Genomic DNA, 18,832 nt, shown 5'->3' on the forward strand with positions numbered 1-18,832 from the left:
TTCTGAATAGAGGATGTACGTAAGTGTTTTTGTATGGATTTTGTTGTAAAAGGTTTAGAGGGAATATTGCTAAATATTGAAAATGATGAACCCTGGGTGACTTTTGTTTTCTCTTCTGTACTTTATTTTCTAAATGTCCTTTAATTATTAAAAAGTTGGGTTTTTAAAAAGGTGGCCATAAGGAAAAGTGCTCACTTCCGTCCACGCCTGGTCCACTAACGAGCGCACCCCAAGGAAGCCCCATAGTGGTTTGGAAGGGGCCGTGCACGGGGGTGCGGAGGGCGTCCATGCCAAGGACCGAGGGGGTCCCAGGGTGGCAGGTCCTTCAGGCCAGGCACCGGCTCAGTCAGGTCCCGGGGGACAGATGGCTCCCCCCTGAATCGGGCTCCCAGATACTGACTGCTCAGTCGGAGCACAGGAGCCCCAGCTGACATTGGGGCTTTTCCCATCCCCTGGACAGGATGCCCCATTGACCTGGTCGGGCCTTCTCCGCCCTGCTAGGTGCAGAGCTGATGTTTGCCCTGCACACAGAGCCAGGGCAGGGCCCGTTCTCACAGGCGAGGCCTCTGGTGTCCGCCTCCACGAGGTGGTTGCACTGCTCCCCTTTAGGTGCACGGCACGGGGGACTTCCCGTGAAACGTGGCCGGGATGAGGCCAGCCTTGTGAAGGGGAGAGCTGCGTAAAGCACAGTGAAACTCAAGAGTGAAACCTGCAATCCTTGGGGCTATTTAACTTCTAAGTCAACTTTTATTCTTCCATCTTTTACGCCTTCTGACCTCTTCCTTTGTGCTTTCTTCAGACCGAACCTTCCAAGCTTTTCATGGAAAATTTTATCCCCTCCGTCTTCCCAGGCGGTCCATGCTGCTCAGCACCTTCCAGTACAAGGTCCAGCGTTCTCCCTTTTGTGTTTGTCCAGGAATTCATTCATGCATCGATGTCTGTGGAGTACTGGCTGAAGGTGTGTGAGGGCCCGGGTGGGGCAGAGGTCTTCACGGACCCATTTATTAATACAGAAATGATTAATCTCAGCAGGGCCCCTTAGAAATGAGTTTCCTGTGGAGTCAGAATGACTAAACTGTGCCCACCAAGTGTGGTTCTAGACCCAGGCTTGGTGCCATGTTACTCCTGGTGAGGGCTGATACTAATGGAGGCTTTTGAGTCGAGACCTGGGGTAGGATACAGTGTATCTGTGAACTTACCAATATCTACCATAGACTTCACCTATAAAAAAGAAATTCAGACAAGCTGTATTTTGTACATTGGTAACTATCAGACCCGTGTGACCTGGAGGTTTTGTTTTGACTGGATGAGGGTGCCAGTATGAAATCAAAACGGGGAACATCTCAGTTCAAGACACTGAGGTTAAAAATGAGTGACGAGCCCTGGAAGTATTGGGGCATCCCCACTGTGGCTGATGTCTCCCAGGGAAGCCTGCTTTACCTGCCTGTCCTTAGGCTGAGGCGACCTTGGGGCTGTGCAAAGTCAGTGTCCAGCCCCTCCCTGAGTTAGTGCGTCTTGCCTCCATAACCTGTGGACTCTGTGCTCCACCCAGGATTGTGATTTCCCACTGCCGCACGTTTGTGTCGGCACAATCCAACTTGGAGCAGTTATTAAATTCGAGTGCAATGCTCCCATCTTTTTTATTATTAAATTTATTGGGGTGACATCGGTTAATAAGATTGTACAGCTTTCTATGATACGTGACCTGATGTTGCATCATGTGCTCACCACCCAAAGTCGCGTCATCCACTGTCACCACGTATCTGACCCCCTTCCCCTCGACCGCCCCCACCTCCCTTCCTCCCACAACCACCATACTAGGCCTGTGAGATGGAAAACTGAAAGCAGCAGATGAACAAGCACGGAAAACAAAAAACTTAATGCTGTCATCTTCAAGTGGGTAGCTCCACAATCTTGTCACAGACATTTGCTTGGAAGAAAAGTACGTTAGAACTTCTCGTGCGTTGTTTTCTTGGCGACATCAGAGTGCTCCTGGACGTCACCTAGATCCCCAGTCTCCGTGTTCTCAGTGGTAGCATTTTCCCACTTCCCACAGAATTTGCTTATTACCTCACTTGTGCAAAATGGCATAAAACAGGAGGAAATTATGCAGGAGGAGGAGAAGGTCCCCTATCAAAATGGCCTGCGGGTTTATTGTATTTCCATGCCGACTACAGGATGAAAACAAACTCAGTAACTACTGAGTGCTTAAGGCCTAAAGGTTTCTATACACTAGAGTTATGCGGAGCACTCAACCCAGACTTTGTCTCTCTTGGGATTTGCAGGGTGATTAAAACTAAACAGCCCGCTTGCCAGATGTGCTCAGGTGAACAACCTTGTGTCGCCCATTCTGCCGGAGGACGATTCCATGGCTTTGAATAGGTTTTTAAATGGCAAGTAAATTGGGTATTGATTAGATTTTCAAATGAATGCAGCCACCGCAGAAATACTTCATCGCCTTTAATTAGTATCAACATGATACTTTGGCTGTGACAATGAACATCAGTGGTGAAAAGGTTCTTACAAGATCTGCCTGAAGGAGCCAGTGAGTGAATGCAGGTTGCTCTGGTTGGTGCCAAGGACAGAAAGGTGGGCACGGAAGTTCACTCTCCGGTGGGGAGGCAGAAATCAGTCAGTCGCAGAAGGAAGTGTGGAGTTACCGTTGTGGCGCAGGTCGTGAAGGAGAGGGGTCCTCATGCTGCTTAGGATGGCTTTTCTAGAAGCAGAGTCAGACTCAGATGCCTCTCACTGGGTTTGCTGGTGGGGGGTGCTCTTAGGAGAAGGGGTGTGTCCAGAGCAGGGGGGACAGGGAAGGGCGAGGTCTCAGCTGCACTGAGCTTCAGCCTGACCCCAAGGGGAGCTCTGGACCGTGAGTTGCTCCAGGGTTGTCCCACCTTAAGGCGAAGAGCTAGCCTTTTGCAGTCTCCCCAACCCTGCATGGGTCAGACAGTAACTGGGGTCTGACCTGACCTGGGGGGTGGGCAGGGCCCTGGGAAGGGGCCTGTCTATAAGACCAAGGGCAATTTCCCCCAGAAGGAGGGGGAGAACAGAGAGGAGGGGTGTGTGGAGTTGTGAGGGGCCCTGGGTACAGACAACACCAGTCGTATCCACTGCGGAGCATAGGATACAATGTTCTTTGTTCACGTGGGTGGTCTCCCCTGCTACAGAAAAAGAGCCAATGGTCTGAACAACCAAGGACACTGGGACCTGGGACGCACTCTGACCTTATCTTACAGACGTCTGTGCTCAGTTGTTCAATGTGATGCTTATTGTCACTGCATTACCCTGTCCTGGCTGGATTTCCAGTTACCTTTGCTATGCAGACGGCAATGCATGTTCTGGACGTTATTTCACATCAGCACTGGCTGAGGCACCCAGGTTCACTGCTCTTGGATGTTTTTATACCCAAGGTCTGGAAGTGCTCTAGAATTTTGCTTTAAGTTAACACTTGGCGTATGGTATGACTTTTCTGGCTCTCGAGAAATCTTTTTTCCTTTACCAAACAGGATCAGAATTGCTGTCTTCATTTTAAATGGGCCCATGGTTGAAGATAGAAGAAAGAGTCTTTGAAATCACCCCCCCCCTTTTTTAATTCCACACAGAAGGATTGCTGGGTACGGTAGGCTGTCTCATCCGGGCCGCCCCCTACCTGTTACATCTGCATGTAAATCGGTCTCTTAGATGTTGGAGCCTGGGCTCTTTTCACAGCTGTTTTCAATATTATTACTTCTCTTTATTATTTTATATCTATTACTTTTTTTTTTGCTTCCTTGCATGCTTCACCTTTCTGAGTTCTGTTGAAGCAGTTTCCATTTCATAGCAAATCAGGGGAGGTTATTGAAATCTGGCTCTTCATCCAAAGACTACGCTGCCTTTCCTGCGTCCTCACTGTCCATGTCGTTGGGGGCCCTCTGTGGATGACACTGTGGTCCCTTCTTCGAAGCATTTTGAGTCATTTTCATGATCAGCCCAGCTGCTAGATTTGAAACACGGACAAATTCCTGAAGAGACTATTTTATCTGAGGAATTTCTTCCAACTGCGGGAACATGTGTTTCTTATAAGACCCATGTAAGGGCCAAGTTCACGTCGGAGGTTTCACAAATGTATGTGGTGGGCCCACGGTGCACTCACCAGGGGTCAGGGTTGGGGGACCTCCCGCCTGCAGGAGGGGCTCAGGAAATCGGTGCAGGCTGAATAACACTGAAGTGGCAGGTCGGAGAATGCACAGACAAGCACGGTTTTGCAGCACGCAGAACACGAGACGGGGACGTGGACCCGCCCAGACATGATTATAATGCAGCGCAGAATGCCTCACTGTCCTGATCCAGAAACCAGGGTCAAGATCGACCTCCTGGGAGCATTAAATGAAGTGATGCCAGCGCAGCGCTGAACAGAGTGACGGACTCAGTGGGAGAGCACCGTTCAGTAGGGAGAGATGCCGCACAGGGAGAGAGCCATCGATTAGGTGGGGAGAAGTGGGTGGACGTGCTCACCCAGCACAAGGCAGCAAACCCGGGGCCGGCCCGTTGAACAAGGTGTGTGGGTCTTCCCTCCGTTCCTGAGCTGCGTCGGCAGCGGCACCCCCGTCTGTTGGTGGCCCCGTGTAGGTATATGTATGTGGGATGAGAAGCTGGACTCCCGTAGACAGGTGCGGTCCCCTACTATGGCTTCACATTTTTGTTCGTAGAATTGCCAGTTTCATTGCCAGAGGAAATGATCAAAGGCACCGCTCACCACTGCCCTGACACATTATTTACAAACACTCACCGGCCGTGACTGTGTTAGGCGACAGTCACAGGCCCAGGGCCTGCCGAGTCTCTGGGAACGACACAAAGCTGTTTTCGTGACCAATTTAGTCATTCCCTCATCATAAAATACCTGCTACGGAAAAGGAACCAGTAAATGTTAGGACTCTGAAAAAACATTTTAAAGGAGGGGTGTGTCTTTTTAGTATCTGCTTTACATTCAGTTTTTTCCCCTGGTTGTTGCTTGAATCAGGGTCCAAATGACTAGGCCTTGTCTCCCCTGAAAATGGAACCTTAGGAACACCTTCTGGTTCCTCAGGCAAAAGTATCTTACAGTGCATTGGCGAAAACTCCGGCAGGATTATCTACCCAGTCGTGTCTTCGAACTCGTAGACAGAATATGCCACCGTCATTTCCCGTAAGTTCGAGTTGTCTAGAATAATATGGAAAAGTGTTCGTTGTGATGATGGATGGGTATGAAGCGTTTAACCAATGTTGGAAATGTTTAAAACCTAAGGCAATCAGAGACACTTATTTCTTCAGAAATCTTTTTGAAATTTTACTTCTGATGAGGCTTAATCCATAACCAAATACCATGGCTAAATATAAACCTGAAATACAGGTTTCTGCTATTGGAAAGTGTGGGCCCGGATGACCTTTCGGCTTTTGTGGGATCCAGGTGCTGCTAATCCCTGCCAGCGCCAGTGCCGTGTGCGGGGCGGAGATTAGACGCCACCAGGAAAGCGTGAAATCGCGCTGCAGTGGAAGAAAATCTGAGACAAAACAGAACAAAGGGTAACGTTAGTTTCCTTAGGATATCAAGTATATGTCTGTATATTTAGATCAATTTGCTGCACACCATGATTCTCAACCCTAAAACGTGAGCAATAGGAGTTACGGATTACAAATATTCTCCTTCCCAGATTATTCGGCTGTGATTGTGATGCCAGCCTATTTTGACCTTGCTGATTACAGTTCCTAAAGCCTCTCAGGCTACATCACTGCACCCTGATGTCTGATCTGTTCCACTTATTTATCTAACAATAGCTGGCAGCCTGCCACTGGGCCCTGGTGGGGGGTGGGGCTGGGCACCCAGTGGTGAGTCACCCCGACACAAGGCCCCACCCTCCCAGAGCCATGGTGGGAGGGCCAGTTCACAAGTAAACAGCCGGAGAGATATGGAAAGTCGTTAGCTGCAGGTTGTGGTGAGGGCCGTGCAGAAGAGACAGAGCCATAAGCAGACAGGAGTAGGGACGCTCTCTCTGCAAAGCATGGGAACGCGAACCTTTCTGCCAACTCGATCAAACACTGGAAGCGCCACATGAGAACTTTACTTTAGAATTACCTTCCAGGACATGTTCCCTGTTGTTGGGAAATGGGGGACTTCCTTCTTTGTGAAACTGAACGTTCTATAACATGCGCTTTCTCCTCCTCTGCTGTGGTTTTCAGGAAGCTTGGAGAAAAGTTCTGTGCCCAATGAAAGCATTACAGTTTCCCCTCTGGTCAGTATATTTGTGCAGCACATGAGCCGCTCATCCTCAGCCCCTGCACCCACCGCCCCAAGGGTGTGCCGGTGAGAGAGTGGGTGGGGTGTGGCGGCCTGGGACAGCCCAGACGGACAGGGGGAAAAAGGACTTCAGGCCGGAGCAGAGACAATTGAAGGGGAGTTTTTAGTTTCTCAGCGTGCTGTGCCATATAACTCCCGCCTCCAAACTCAGTGAAATCAACATCACTCTCCAGTGTCTGGTAGGAACTGGATTTGTGTTTGGGGGAGGCATCTACCTGTTGAGGCACCTGACACCGGCCATAGATTTGGAGCAGATATCCCAAAGGGGCCAGCCTCCTGTGGGTTTCATTTGGCTCCTGATTTTTTTGTTGTTGTTTTATCTCTTTTCTGATTTAATTGTATTTACACATTTACAAATAAGAACACTGGTGATATCTACAAACAAGTCTTCCTCCTACCGCCCTCCCCCCCCAATCAACTTTCCTAAGAACCTGGATTAAAATCCTTGTGCTGATACCTACCAGCGACCCCCTGGGACAAGACACTTAGTGGTGGGAGCTGCCGCGTCCGCCCAGGCCCCTGTGTCAGTCCAGGGCACTCAGCCCAGCATCTGCAGGTCTTGGCTGCTGATGGCTCCCAGCTGCTCCCAGCACAGGAGGGTTCTTCTCCCTAGAGATTGCGCCCTCTTTGGGTCAGGCGTGGAGTAGTGGCCTCCCACAAACAGGACTGACGGATACAAGGGTACAAGAGGCTACCCTCTTTTCTCAGAGTGGGACCAGCACTTCAGCACCACCCACACCTGAGCTCCCCGGGGGGGTCAGACGGAACCAGACTCCAGCTGAGACTGCATCTGCGCTTGCCTCCTTCCTCTCTCCTATTGTGTTTCTTTTTCTTCCCTCATTTTAGTAACACTCCCCCAATCAGCCCTGCACACGAGAATGCCTGTTCTCTGGGCTCTGCTGTCTCTGTTGCTCACTTTCCCCCAGGTACCTGGTCTCTACTTGTTTCTCCACAGTGGCAATGTGGAGAAAGCACAGTGGGCTTTCTTACTCATAAAGTGAAGAAAGACTTAAAAACAGGCCTTCGAGAGCTTGCGTGAACTGTTGTTGTGGTGTTGGGCCACATCCCATGACTAAAAAAATGTTGAAGAGCTGAAACCTTACGGAAAGACTGCGGAGTGTCTTGTTATTCATTCGGAACGTTCTAGTCATCATGGCCCAATAGGTGACACGCAGTCAGCTTGTGGAGCAATAATCTATTCTTTCCCCTTTCTAAGTTCAGGGCTGCCCTCTAGTGGGCGCTGACTAAATGTCCATGGAGGATAGTAGGCTATGGAATAGCCTGTGTGCAGCCACATAGCAAACTGCGTGCAGATGAGTGTGTTTAAGCGTCAGTCTCAACAAGCTTCTAGCTGCCTCCGCAGAGAAACTCCTACGACCAGTGAGAACATGTGTCCCTATTCCCACCAGGCCTGGGTTTGGAGCCAGGAGGACGTTTAGGGAGATCTTGCCTCCAGCTTCTCATTTCCAGAGAAGAAACTCAGATGTCAGAGAGGTGAAGGTAAATGAGGGAAACTGAGTTCTCACTGTGGCTGGGCCCTGGCTTTCAACTCAGCAGCTTTCATGTGGGGCGATACTGCCCACGTGGACGTGGATTCTTTCTCTCTAAATCATTCCCATTTACTTAATCACATTATTTCTAATTATGTTTATTACCTTCTGACTTCTCCCCGTGTTTCTCACTTTTCCCTAGCCACCTGTCCTGTAACACCAGTGGTTGGTCCCCAAGCCTTTTGGCACCAGGGACTGGTTTTGTGGAAGACAGTTTTTCCATGGACCAAGGCGGGAGGGATGGTTTCGGGTGATTCAAGTGCATTACATTCAAGCTCACCTCCTGCTGTGCAGACCAGTTCCTAACAGGCACGGACCCCTACCAGTCCATGGCCCAGTGGTTGGGGACCCCCACCCTAACTGCCTCTCCAGCACAATAGGCGAGCTTCCCACTCCAGGACATTTGCACTGGCTGTTCCCTCTGCCTGACATGCTCTTCCCTGCACTGCCTCCAAATCTTCACTCAAATGTTACCTCCTCTCTCTGATTACCCTACTTAGCCTTGCAAGCCCCTACCACCAGCATCCAGGTCTCCCCTTACCTTGCTGTACTTTTTCTTTTTTTCATAGTACTTATTACCTATTAGACCACATAACTTATTTTTTAATTATGTAAAAAATCCCCGAGAGCAGAGATTTTCATCTCTTTTGTTCACCGACATAGTCCATATGTCAGTACCTAGTACAAAACAGGGACTTGCTAGGTACGCATCAATTAACCTTCCAAGATGAGTTTGCAATCTCACAGAAGGGCTACTGCCTCCTCCCCCGCCACCTCCTCACTCCCGGCCAGTCGGGTCTTTTGCTTTTCGTGTGATTAATTTTACTTACTTATTTTGAACTCAGAATAAAGTCACATGTTGCATTAATAGAGGAGCCTCATTCTCCCAGGCATGGCGCTTGTTAATGACAGTGAGCCAGTCACTGCGATCCCATAGGTTTAAATCAGCCTGTAAGAAAAAGTCAGCCATCCACGACTCAATTTTTCTCTCTTCTGCTAAGCTTTTTATAGGAAAATTAAGGTTTCAGTTATGTTAATCTAACCTTTGTCCCCTTTGAAGGTGAGCAACTGCTGCTGTTTTCAAGAGAGTAGGGGCTGCTCTCTGTCCAAAGCTAAACACTGTTAACATTCTGGTGTTTGTTATTATTAGAGTTTTGACATTAATTTTTATTTTTTAATTTTATTTTTAATTACAGTTGACATTGGGTTTCACTTTATGTTAGTTTCAGGTACGTAGCATTGTGGTTAGACAATCATATATTTTATGTGTTCCCCTCAGTATTTCAAGTACCCACCAGGCCCCATACTTACCGGTAGTTATTACAAGATTATTGACTACATTCCTTGTGCTGTACTTTACATCCCCGTGATTATTTTGTGACTACCAATTTGTACTTCTTAACCCCTTCTCTGCCTTCACCCAGCCCCCAACACCCCTCCCGCCAGACAACTCTTAGCCTGTTCTCTGTGTCTGTGAGTCTGTCTCTCTTGCGTTTATTTTGTAGATTCTACATCTGAGTGAAATCATATGGTATTTGTCTTTCTTTGACTTACTTCACTTAGCATAATACACAAGGGTTTTTAATTAAACATTTTCTTAATTCAGTGAGAAAGCAAAGCAATAGGAAGCAAACTACCTCATCTCTCTGCCACGGGTCCGCCCCGTCCCCCCTCAGAGAGCGGGTGACCAGACGGTGCACACGGGGCGCAATGAGCAGCGTGGGCGGACGCAGCAACCCTGGCACTGGGGCCTGAGGTCACGGGCGCAGCAACCCTGGCACTGGGGCCTGAGGTCACGGGCGCAGCAACCCTGGCACTGGGGCCTGAGGTCACGGGCGCAGCAACCCTGGCACTGGGGCCTGAGGTCACGGGCGCAGCGGGCCTGCGTCCTTTGGGTCCAAAGACGGTTTTTACTCTGGGCTCAGGCCCCTTAGCCTTCAAAGACCATCCACCTTCCTGTTAGCGTCTTTAACATGATTTCAATTTAATAATGACATTATTTTAGATTATGTCTGCCTGCTCTGAATTTTCCCATTAAATGGTCATAACTTAATTACTTAAAGGATAACTAAGTTGAGCTTAAAGTACAAACATTTCTTTTATAACTTAAAGTGTAAACAGTTTTTTCAAGGGCTTATAACTTGAGGTATAAATTGAAATCACTTATAGTATAAACATTTCTTTATAAACATAGGGGCGTTCCAAAACTCATAGGACTTAGGAATGTAAAAAGGACTTGCGAATGTAAACTTGTAAGTGTTACACAGAAACGAGCGCTGCCTGTTCTGCAGTCTGCAGTTCTGACAGTCATGAAGACAGTTCTGAGTGTTTCCAAGTGACTGCCCTTCCTTTACGGCACTGCAGTTAGGAGGAGTGGACAGGCTGTGCTTGCAACGGCATCTGCTCTCCCGGGAGAGCCTCCTTCCTTCCCACGGCACGACTGACTCGTGTCTGAAGTTCCAAAGCCACAGCGCCAAGCAAAACACCCACACAGACTGCGGCCGAAGGCCCTTCAGTCTGCGTGGAGCTGGTCCTTGGCCATGTCGTGGGAAGATCCACACTGTGTCTGTCCATCGATGCCTAGAAGGCTCCCGAGAGACTTGAACTTGATGGTCTGTATGTTTCTTTCTTTTCCTTCCTTAGTTTTTTGGTGAGCCTTCATTTTGGAGATAAAATCCAGACTACAAGCCAACAAAGCTGAGGAGATGGGCGTGAAGTCGCGCCCCCAGCTCCCTCTTCCCTGGAGGGGCTGGTCTGGGCAGTGCACTTCTGTGATGGCTAGAAGCCTGTGAGGATTCGCAGGTGAAAATCCCACACACGCGTTCGTTTTTCCTAACGACGCTCTTAGATTAGAAACGTGGCTGGTGAGCTCCTCCTTTCTCTGCCCTGGATCGCAATATCTGGAAAACACTGGAAGCTTCTGCATTTGAGTTTCAATTTTCATCAGCTCCTCCAGTGGTGCCTCCCGAAGTGTGGCGTGTGGACCAGATGGACGTGGGTGGTGCAGGATTAAACACTTTTTTTGTTAACAGTTATGTTTTTGTTTTAATATATATTAGAAAGAAATTTAACAGACATATTTAGTCTGGTATTTCATGGATATAAATGCTTAGCATTAGTCAAAATGATATTTAGTATTTTTAAGTGAGATGTTTAAAAGAGAAATATTAAGTAAATAGTAACAAAATGGATTTATGCATTTGGAAACATTTTGAAAGCGATGGCCCACAGGCGCGCAATGAGAGCGGGATGTGTTCAATGGGCAGAGGCCACCAGACTGTTTCTTAAATGGCAGAAGACGTGGAAAGTTCTAGACACAGGTCCATACCATGCGACAACTTGGCAGAACCCTGTACGGAGAGATTTCGTCCCAGGCATTCAGGTGTCCCCGACTGGAGAGTGCAGCTGCCAGCAGGTGCTATCCATGCTGAGTGGGGGTTATTTTACTGCTCTAGTGGGGCTTTGTCTCATGGAGAAGCGGTGGCAATGATTCAGCCTTTCACTTTCAGAGAACAACCACGTAACTGCAGCTCAAGCCCTCCAGTCACATGCTCAACAGACACCTCGGGGCTCCTCTGTGCGGGGCCCCGGCCAGATGCTGGGAGTGGCGGAGCGAGGGGGCCAGCCATCACAGGGTTTTAAGCCTGCAAGTGACTTATCATGTTAGCACTGCTGAAATAACACTCTGCTGTCCCAATGATGGGGTGGCCCACAGAAGAGGGGGTGGCCATAAGACATGGTGGTGGCTTGGACCAGCACGGTGGCAGTGGTGATGGAAATGAGCAGATTCAAAAAATATTTCAGGGTAGATCCAGTTGGCTGTCATGACTGATTGCACCCTGTGCATGAGAGGAAGAGAGGAGTCAGGGGGATGCGGGGGTTTCGGCTCAGGAGGCCCCATGGAAGGCAGTGCCAGTGCCCAGGGCTCACCTGACACAGTGTGGAGTCCCAGGGTCACGTTCTCTAGGAAGACTGCAGTTTGTGGCTTGTGGGTCAGTCCTCACTCGAGGCTACGCTGGGGCCTTCTTCGGGCACGGGGCCGAGCATGTAAGAGGCGTGTGACCGACGTTGACTGAAGGACTAGCTGAGAACCTGGGGATTAGGAACTCATGGGTGGGCGACTTAGGGTGCGATGCAGTCTCCTCGGCCTCATTTTATATTTTATTTTGAACAAGTTATTTTGAAACTGGGCTCCTGTTTTGCCTCACCACCGTAAAGACCTGCATATAAACCCAACAGAAGCCCCAGCCTTCGGCCTCAGACCCACAAGAATGTGCTTCATGATGATGAGCAGAGCTGAGACCAGGGAGGCAGCTGGGGTGCCCGGATAAGAGAGAGTAAAGTCGATCAAAGCCATATATCAAAGCCAATCAATAGCCGTCTATAGAAAAAATATTTATATCCATACACATATCTGTGTTTATATAGGTATATCTATATCCATATCTATAGACAGATAATTTATTTTAATGGTACTGTGAAGCTAAATTCCAGAAATTACTCTGTGAGAAAATGTAGGCTCCATTTTCCCATCAATCAATGTAAGTGGTTTACTTACAAGACTCTTAAGCGATTTATAGCCGCTTTAGAAGGTGAGTGGCACGTTAGAGCTGATGGGGAATATGCAGGGAGTGTAGAACGGGGGGGGGGGAGGAGGACAAACAGGAACAAGGCAGAGAAGGTGAGCGAGAAGCAAGGAAGAAGTCAATGGCCCAGGACAACCTATTAGGATATAAAATAAGCCCACATCCTACAGCGGCCCCTTGGGCGGGCTCCGTGTGGGAACTGGTGGTCTCTCTGTGAGCAGCAGCCTGTGAGGCATCTTCCCGAAATGTACAGAGTGGATATGTCGACGTGAGAGGGGACCAGAAAAAGAACAAATCTGCGAACGAGACCTCCTTTGTGAATCGCCGGAAACTGGGTACTGAAGACCCGCTTGTCCGTGGGTTGAGTCTCTTGACACAGAATCTCACTGGTTCAGAGCGACTTGAACACTGGAGGCCAGGGATGGGAAACTGGCCGGTGTCCCATACAGGAGATTTAACAGGCTGGAAAGGGCATGCCGACCGCGGCAGCTCTGGGAGATGGGGTAAAGAGAGGGCAACGGACTGGTTTTCTTTAATGCACTCTTTCACCATTCTGACAAGTTTTGGAGATTCTGTACTTTTGTGGCGAGCTCTATATATTCTGTAGAACAGTGATTTTCAACAGTGTGCCGTCAGATATTTTAAAACATGCAGTACCTCACTATTTAGTCAGGGGCACTGACCTCTTTTTCCTTAGATTGTCAAATAAATAATAACAACCAATACAATAGCCATCCGGTGTGAATGAGTCAAAATTGTACCTATTTTTTTTGTTGGATTGGCAAAAAATATGTTCTTTGGTGTGCTGCAGAATTTTAGCAATTAGATTATGTGTGCCATGAGATGAAAGGGGTTGAAAATCACGCTCTAGGACATATAAAGAGTCCTATAGCTCTTTCTTCTCAGGCCTTTTGGGACTCTGGATGTGAAGGGAGAAGGCTCCCCAACCAGGTCAGATCCACATTTAGTCAGTATCGGGGTCATCATATTCCTGCTTCCATCTTTGAAAAGCTTGCATCCTGACCTCCTGCTGCACGGTACACTTCATGCTGCTTTCCTGACCCCAAAGCTAAAGCTTTGGGAGGTTTATATGTGAACAGTTTTCTCAGGGCCGGGTGAGTGCTTCGGGGCTGTTTCAGCCCAAGTCCGACTGTGAAGTCTGAACTTCCTGCTCCACCCATCCGCCATCCTTACTATGTAAGACCGTCCCGACAGTCTTAGAGACTTAATCACTCTCCTGGAGCCCTGCTCTTGAAACCCCTCTGTGTCCATACACATGTTTAAATGCAGTGAACGTCAGTGTAAACATGTCTGACTCAGAGTTCCAAAACTTTCTGCTATAAAAAGACATGGTGATGTCTTCTCTGCCAAACAACGTTTAAAGGGTTATTATTTTTTTTACCTTCACCTGAGTGAGCCAAAAGAACCAGAGAAATATTAGAGAGAGTGCACTTGGTAGATCTGAGTCCCAATGCAGAAGCTTTGCCTGAGAGGAATCCGTGGTGCCCCAGGAAGGGTCCACCCTCCACTACGGTGCTGGGGGTCAGCGTTCCACCCCACGACGAGCCCACTCCAGCACATTCCCATCCTGCTTCTTCCTGATCCCCACGTGTGAGGTGTGTCTGTGGTCATCAGACCCTCCGCCTTCGGGCTCCCGACGTATTCATCCACTCCTGTGACCCTCGGTGCCTGACACGGTGCTACGAGACAGTCAGTGCTACGTCAATATTCGTTAAATGCATGAAATAACACATGTCCACGTTCAGGCCTAGTTTTACCATCAGGTGTGGCTTCTATAATTAAGCTCATTATCTGGCTTTATTGGCCATTAAGCTCTCTCTTTGTTAATTGCTCCAGCATAAAAGTAGATGCACAAAATTAATAAGCCACAACAATCATTTTTTCAGAATGGTACAGATGCGAGTATTAGCACAAGGAAAATAGACTTCAGAGGTGGGTGATTTGAAACAATGTGATTTGACTTCACAGACATCAGGATGAAATGCTGAGTCGTGGGAACATCGGCAGCATCGCTCCTCACGGTCAGGGGCCCGCCTTTTAGCACACCTGTTGCCCTGGATGCGTGTTTGAGCATCCTTTGAGTATCTTGTCTGTATTTTGCAACACAGTATAATATATAGTACACGGTACTTTGCAATTCTCCTTTGGAACCAAATCTAGGGTGGTGAAATAGACATAAATGAAATATGCTAAAATATAATGCATCTACGCATATAGGTCGTCAGAAATTGTGAAAAGTCTATAAAGGAGAAAACCAAGGTGCTTTGAGAGGGAATCACTGGGGGACTTAACTGACTCTGAAGGGTTAGGAAAAGCCTTTTGTGGAGAAATGAAAGAGGGTGAATGGACTTAGGATGAGCTTTCTTTTTTTTTTAATTTATTTAATCTTTATTACATTTTTTCATTACCATTCAGCCCTCTTATACCCCCACAGCAATCACCACACCGTTGTCCATGTCCATGAGTCCTGTTTCCTTTTTGCTCAACTCCTCCACCCGCTAACGTCCTCCCCCAACTAGCTGTCATCTGCTCTCCGTCTATGAGTCTGTCCTCTGTTTTGCTTGTTAGTTCAGTCTGTTTATTAGATTCCACATATGAGTGAAATCATATGGGATTTGTCTTTCTCTGACTGGCTTATTTCACTTAGCATAATGTTCTCCAGGTCCATCCATACTTTCACAAAGGGTGAAATTTTCTTTTTTTCACAACCGAGTAGAGTCGATTGTGTCAATGTCCCATGGTTGTTTTATCCACTCATCTGTTCATGGACACTTGGGCTGCTTCCACATCTCAGTGATTGTAAATAGCGCTGCAGTGAACACAGGGGTGCTTATGCTGGGATGAGCTTTCAAGAAGAGAGACCGTGTAGACCAACCTCACAGAAGGGATTTTGAAAGAACAGCAAGAACTTGAACAGGCTTTGTGGTCAGAGCCTCCTAAGAGGAGGGGGTCGGTTTAGAGGCAAACAGGCCACATGTGCTCCTGTTACATCTTGAAAAACTACTGGAACCTGTGAAAGCATGTGAAGCAGGTGGGTGACCCAGATTTTCATCCTCAAAAGGTCTTTCTTGCTGTGGTTTGGAGAAGAGACTGGGGAAGAGGAAGAAGTCTCCTTGGTTTAGAAAAGGCTGATGCCCTGGTCTCAGGAGAGATTACACCAGGTCAGACTTGGGTGTGGGGGTGGGAGGGTTTCGGCAGCAGCAGGTAAAGCAAAGGTGGAGACAAGTTAATGAATGCCAGATAGTTTACATCTAGAAGATACAATGTGTCGAACCTGGATTGACTATGATATGTAAGGAGAGACAAGACCAGGAAAAAGTCCCAAGTCTGGCTTCAGCCGTTAGGAGGATGGAGGAGCAGTTTTTCAGGAACTGATCAAAACTGGTGTTTGCAGTCCCATGAATCAGGACACAAAACTCATAAAGCTCAAGTGATTCTGTAGACTGAGTTCACAGAGCTCTTCTGATTCCCAAAGACTTTCCTTCCTGGATGTTTTCTTCCATTTAATTTAGTGTCTCTGAAATATCAGTCGAAGCTGGTTGATGGTGGAGGCCGTTCTTACATTGTTTACAGGCCTCAGAGCCATGGGTGACTTAGCTCTTCATCCGAAGGCCTGGAAAACAGCATGTTCATGCATCAGGACAAAAAGCCTCTCCTGTCTCCCTGTAAACATTTCGTTCAGTAGGACATATACATGCAGTGTTTTACCTCATAGAATCAGGAGCTGGCCTGATGTAGCCTCTTCTTTAAACACGAGACTCAGGCTTCCTGTATTACCCAGTGCTCTGGCCACAAACCAGTGTCAGAGACCGCGGTGCAGAGTGAGCCCTGCGCGGCCGCAGCAGGTGCGTGAGCCAGCTCAGGGCACGCGGAAGCTGAAGCTGCATGCACTCTTCAAACTGGTGTGGGAAGGTGTTTATGCTGTGTTGTTGTTAAGTGAAAAATGAGGTTCTAAAACCAGATGCAGATTTCCAACCGTGATGGAAGGGTGGGATGAGCCACTGCAACCCTTCTTTGTACTAAAAATACGTAAAAAATACTAATGAAATGTAAGGTTTAATATAAGAAAGAGAAAATCTTTGCAAATCATAAATGGAGAAGGAACTCGTATCTGAATACATGCGAACTCTTTCAACACAGCAATAAAAAGACAATCTACTTTAAAATGGGCAGATGATTTGAATAGATTTTTCTTCAGAGAAGATGTGCAAGTGGTCCGTAAGTATATGAACAGATGCTCAGCATTATTCGTCATTGGGGAAGTGCACATCAGAACCACAATTACCATATTTTTTGGACTATAAGATGCACTTCCCCCCAAATTTGGGAGGAAAAGGGCATGTGTCTTATAGTCTGAATGTAGCTTGCCTGGCTGGCTGTGGGGGGTGGGGGTGGTGGAGTGGGGTCACAGGTTATTAAATATTTCACTACATTTTTTGCTTCCAAAATTTTTTTCCTATTTTCCTCCTTTAAAACTTAGGTACATCTTATGGACTAGTGGTCTTATAGTCCTATAAATATGGTAGATATCCCCTCGTACCTCCTGATATGGCTATAACAGAGTTGGTGAGGGTGTGGAGAAATCAGAGCCCTCATATTCCAAATGGTACAGCCATTTGGAAAACAGTCTGGCAATTTCTTAAAAAAATTAAACACAGCATTACCATATGACCCAGTGATTTCCGTCCTGGAATTGAAAAGGCAGATCCACACGAACACTTCCACATAAATGTTCAGCGGAGCCTTGTTCATAATAGCCAAAAAGCGGAAGCAGCCTGGGTGCCCTTCAGTTGAGGATGGACAGGTGAAATACGCACGTCCATAAGTGGAATATTATTTGGCAGCAAAAAGGACTCACATACGCTAGAGCAGGGATGAGCCTTGAACACGCGCAAAGAAAGAAGCCACATACAGCAGGCCGCATATGGTCCAATTCCATTCATATTATGTGACCGGAATAAGCAAAGTCCTAGAACCAGAAGGTGGATTGGTGGCCGTCAAGGACTGAGGGGGCAGACAGGGTGGGGGAGTGACTGCATAAGTGGGGGCTTCCTTTCTGGGTGGAGGCTGGTGTTCTGGGACCAGACGGTGGCGGCGCTTCACAGAGCTTGGTGAACATAGTAAAAACTACTGAATTGTACAATATAAAGAGTAAATAGTATAGGATGTCAATTATATGTCAATTTTTTTAAGTCGGGGGGGAAGTAGGAACCAGGAAATTTCCAGGAGGTAGAAGTGAAGAGGGAATCTGAAACCAGAGTGATCAGCCTCCTCCGACAGGCAAAGCAGGGGCCATGGGCCCTGCCGGCAGGGGGCTGCATGTTCCCTTCGGCCTGGGGGGGGCGGGAGATGCAGCCTGGAGCCTCCTGGAGCTGAAAATGAGATTCCTGCGTAAAGTTCAGGGTAAAACACCTAGGCCCAAATAAGCAATATTTAGAAAGAAAAGGGGAACATAATTACAAATAGTACGGAAGGCTTAAATCATAAGAGAAATCTGTGAACCGCTTGATGCCTACACACCCGAAAATCTAAACAAAAAACACAGTTTTCTAGGCTTCAAAACTGAAACAGTATCTACAATATCATCCCACTTTAAAATAGGAGGAAGTTGGGAGGCTGGGGGCGGGGGGACAGGAGAGGATGGACGCCTAAATAGCTCAGAGTAGAATACAGGTAATTCTCACATTCCCCCTTCCGCTTAACCCTGTCTGACTAATCGCTACACGTGTCAGGCAAAGGTGTCTCCTCTCTACGCAGCCATTGTTTACCATTTAGGTTGGATTTTGAGAGTTTTCCTCTGGTCGGTGGACCAGAAAAAGGGAGCTGTCTTTTATCCAACTCTGAATCACCCCTGCTTAGGATGCGCCCATCACCCAGCGACTCTTTATTGACTCTCATTGATTTGAAAGCTTTTAAAACCCCTGGGCGCTTCCATTTCCAGGGCCGTGAAATGGGGCCAGCGCCGCATCGATCCTATTCCCAGCAGGGCTGTTGTGAGGATTCATGTTTTAGCACGATGACACAATAATGCAATCTCCTGCTCCTTCGAAAGGGTGTTAGTTAATTAAGTTAAAGGTTTTGTTTTTCGAGGATGTGCTTAGTTTTATAATAATGAAATGTACCCCGGTCTAGTGTCTGAAGTAGAAGTAGTAAGGTTCTCATGCTCCCTCTTAGAAAATGGGACATATGGAAGCACACAAAATTAGTCCACCACTGGGGTTCCCATTTGGGGACGGTGTCAGGAGGTTGATCTCGGTGAGTTTTATTGTTGCACAGGAAGATGCCCTGTGTGGCTCGGCCTGGGGGAGTGCTGGGGTGGGACCGCTCTGGGGAGAGAGCCCCCTGACCTGGCCTGCTCTTTC

The 18,832-nt window shown here is 47.8% G+C and overlaps 1 protein-coding gene across 2 annotated transcripts in view; it reads left to right on the forward strand.

Moving 5' to 3' along the window:
* Window positions 1-18,832, forward strand: part of MYRIP (myosin VIIA and Rab interacting protein) — a 196,616-nt gene that overhangs the window by 57,904 nt on the left and 119,880 nt on the right. The window lies entirely within an intron of this gene.

The sequence above is a fragment of the Artibeus jamaicensis genome, unplaced genomic scaffold, assembly GCF_021234435.1.
Source record: "Artibeus jamaicensis isolate MK-2021 breed Jamaican fruit bat unplaced genomic scaffold, CSHL_Jam_final contig_519, whole genome shotgun sequence".
In the NCBI taxonomy this organism is placed as follows: Eukaryota; Metazoa; Chordata; class Mammalia; order Chiroptera; family Phyllostomidae; genus Artibeus; species Artibeus jamaicensis.